At 39.2% G+C, this 3,840-nt stretch overlaps 2 non-coding genes across 2 annotated transcripts; one reads left to right on the top strand and one right to left on the bottom strand.

Annotated features, from left to right (window-relative positions):
• The first annotated feature begins 404 nt into the window (after positions 1 to 404).
• TRNAI-AAU (transfer RNA isoleucine (anticodon AAU)) lies at positions 405 to 478 on the top strand. The gene has a single exon. It is a non-coding gene; the product is annotated as a tRNA-Ile (tRNA).
• Positions 479 to 901: 423 nt separating this feature from the next.
• TRNAI-AAU (transfer RNA isoleucine (anticodon AAU)) lies at positions 902 to 975 on the bottom strand. Its single transcript has one exon. It is a non-coding gene; the product is annotated as a tRNA-Ile (tRNA).
• Positions 976 to 3,840: the final 2,865 nt, after the last annotated feature.

Genomic DNA, 3,840 nt, shown 5'->3' with positions numbered 1-3,840 from the left:
CGTAAACTTCATCGTCTTATCTCGAAAACGGAACGAGAATTGTATAGTCTCGAATTTAAAAATGTACGTAATTATTTCTCGTTTCGTATAGAGAACAGCAAAAACAACAATTTGAAAACAACAGCGCCTGATATTACTATACATTTATACCCCCCATATATATATAAAGTTTTTTTCCACTTCTATTCCTGAAAATGTGAGATTTGTCTACGTTTTATATTTAACTCTTCAATAATTATCATGATTTAACTTTATCGTTTAGCTCGTTCTTGGCCGTATTTCCGGATTTGATTTCCGGTAGGAGCTTATGTGGTTGGGATCCACGTTAAGGAATAGATTCATATATTGCATAATTCAGGAGGCAAATTACTTTTTAACTAGATGACAATAATTTTTAATATAGTGGCCGGTTAGCTTAGTTGGTTAGAGCGTCGTCCTAATAACGCGAAAGTCGTGGGTTCGATCCCCTCACTGGCCACAAGTGTGTTTTTTGTCTAATTGGTAGAACGGTCAACTCTATGCATGGGGTTCCTGGTTCAATCCAAGCTCGCGCCAAGTGTGCGTTGTCTTCAACAAACACCCCGTGCGTGCGTGGGTTACCCACTTTCTTCAATCATCCATCTCATTACCATCGTCGTCCTTACCCTCGGAGCATAAATATGAGACGTTAAACTAGAAAAAAATTGTGCTAGATTCACAAATGATAGTTTCAAAAGAAGTCTCGATTCTCACAAAAATAGAAAACGTTTCGATGCTTCCCACCTCTAATTGTGTATTGTAATTATAAAGTGGTACATAAATAAATTAGGATTATCGGTATAGCTTCTCGAACTTTTTTTTTTTTTAACAGTTAAGGCATTGAAACTTATGGACTTGGTAAAACAACAAAATAAGATATTTCTGGCCAGTGAGGGGATCGAACCCACGACTTTCGCGTTATTAGCACGACGCTCTAACCAACTGAGCTAACCGGCCACCATGCAAGCCTGAATGTTGTATCTTACATTAAAACATATTGTCATCTAGTGAAATTAAACATTTGTCTACTGAATTATGGGGACAACTTCGGCTATGGGGACCTCTACTACTTTAGAAATTTTTACCCTCATTCGATAGGGCTCCACTCCCTAAACAAGAAACTGAAACTATTTCCGGTCGGAACCTCCCCCTTCCCCTCCATAACCGACATAAAATAACCGACAAGGGTTATGAGGACCTCTACTAATTTTCAATTTTTTAATCTTATTCGATAGGGCTCCACTCCCTAACCAAGAAATTGAAACAATTACCGGTCGGAATCTCCACCTTCCCCTCCATAACCGACATAAAATAACCAAAAACGGTTATGGGGACCTCTACCAATTTTCAATTTTTTAACCTTATTCGATAGGGCTCCACTCCCTAACAGAGAAACTGAAACAATTACTTGTCGGAAACTCCCCCTTCACCTCCATAACCGACATAAAATAACCGACAAGGGTTATGGGGACCTCTACCAATTTTCAATTTTTTAACCTTATTCGATAGGACTCCACTCCCTAACACAGAAATTGAAACAATTACTTGTCGGAACCTACTCCTTCCCCTCCTTAACCAACATAAAATAACCGACAACGGTTATGGGGAGCTCTACCAATTTTGACATTTTTACCCTCATTCGAGGGGAAGGGGGAGGTTCCGACAAGAAATTGTTTCAGTTTGTTGGTTAGGGAGTAGAGCCCTATCGAATAAAGTTAAAAATTTGAGAATTGGTAAAGGTCCCCATAACCGTTGTCGCTTATTTTATGTCGATTATGGAGGGGAAGGGGGAGGTTCCGACAAGAAATTGTTTCAGTTTCTTGGTTAGTAAGTGGAGCACTATCCAATGAGGTTAAAAATTTCAAAATTGGTAGAGGTCCCCATAACCGTTGTCGGTTATTTTATGTCGGTTATGGAGGTGAAGGGGGAGGTTCCGACAAGAAATTGTTTCAGTTTCTTGGTTAGGGAGTGGAGCACTATGCAATGAGGTTAAAAATTTCAAAATTGGTAGAGGTCCCCATAACCGTTGTCGGTTATTTTATGTCGGTTATGGAGGTGAAGGGGGAGGTTCCGACAAGAAATTGTTTCAGTTTCTTGGTTAGTAAGTGGAGCACTATGCAATGAGGTTAAAAATTTCAAAATTGGTAGAGGTCCCAATAACCGTTGTCGGTTATTTTATGTCGGTTATGGAGGTGAAGGGGGAGGTTCCGACAAGAAATTGTTTCAGTTTCTTGGTTAGGGAGTGGAGCACTATGCAATGAGGTTAAAAATTTCAAAATTGGTAGAGGTCCCCATAACCGTTGTCGGTTATGGAGGTGAAGGGGGAGGTTCCGACAAGAAATTGTTTCAGTTTCTTGATTAGGGAGTGGAGCAGTATCGAATGAGTTTAAAAATTTCAAAATTGGTAGAGGTCCCCATAACCGTTGTCGGTTATTTTATGTCGGTTATGGAGGGGAAGGGGGAGTTTCCGACAAGAAATTGTTTCAGTTTCTTGGTTAGTAAGTGGAGCACTATGCAATGAGGTTAAAAATTTCAAAATTGGTAGAGGTCCACATAGCCGAAGTTGTCCCGAATCATGTAATATATGAATCTATAGCTTAACGTGGATCCCAACCACATAAGCCCCTACCGGAAATCAAAATCGGAAATACGGCCAAGAACGAGCTAAATGATAAAGTTAAATCATGCTAGTTATTGAAGAGTTAAATATAAAACATAGACAAACCTCACATTTTGAGAAATAGAAGTGGAAAAGTTTAGTGATTATCTCTTCTTATAGTAATATCAGGACTTCAAACTGTTAACTTTAGTGTTCTCTATACGAAACGAGAAATACGTACAAATATTTTGAAATTCAAGTCTAGATGAAAGATAAGACAATTCTCGTCCCGTTTTCGACACAAAACGATACATTTTATGAGTCTTGTAAGTAATACTAGTCATGGTGCGAATTACCGGGGGACTGAGGCGGATGTTACCCTAAAGCATATTTTGTTCTCCCCTTAGGAATCAACTGAAGTATCCCCATCGGGGATGCTTGCTTTCCCCCCAATCTATGCTAAGTATAAGGCCAAATTTCACTGATTTTTGTCATCTCTTGTAAGTTTAATATGCTAGCTGTATTTCGAAACAAGCAATGTAAACCATTCAGTTGTTGCTCATTTCTAATTTACCCACTAATTTCACTGTTATTTAGTTGAACTATATTCTTATGATACAGTTGTTACTTGCAACCATATCCTCGTAAGCTTCAGTTCGTCGTCGTTCGTGAATTTGAATGTATTAATTACGCATAAGAAAGTCACATCTGGATTTATAAATGCTCTTAGCGGTTGGCCAAGAACAAGTAAACAAATAACTTCTTCTACTATACTTGGCGAAGGTCAACATGTCATATCCATCCTCTACATGTGTATCGATTATCATATTGTTTTAAATGAAATGAAATCTTTGAGTTTTACGTTCTGCCGGTTAGGCTAAAAGAGACGGTGATGATGAGTAATGAAGGAAATGGTGGAATGAAGAAAGTGGGAGGAAACGGGAGAACCCCGAGAAAACCAACGCACACGACGTTTGTCCACCACAAAGTTCACTTGGCGGGGGCTGGGATCGAATCCGAGACCCCAAGCACCAGAGGTGAACGCTCTACCACAGAGCCACCGCGGCCCCCATATTGTTTAAAGTTTTGTTATATTTCATTTTCCAGTGTATTCTTTGTTAGCGTATGGTCCTCATTCTCTAGTGGTTTGCGTCTACGGAACTCTAAAGTTGCATTTACTTTGTGATAATTGGCATAGAAATTATAATGCCTATCCGCAATAT

Source organism: Thermobia domestica, chromosome 15 (genome assembly GCF_964235325.1).
Source record: "Thermobia domestica chromosome 15, izTheDome1.hap1.1, whole genome shotgun sequence".
NCBI classification, from domain to species: Eukaryota; Metazoa; Arthropoda; class Insecta; order Zygentoma; family Lepismatidae; genus Thermobia; species Thermobia domestica.
This window is presented reverse-complemented; position numbering and strand designations above follow the sequence as displayed.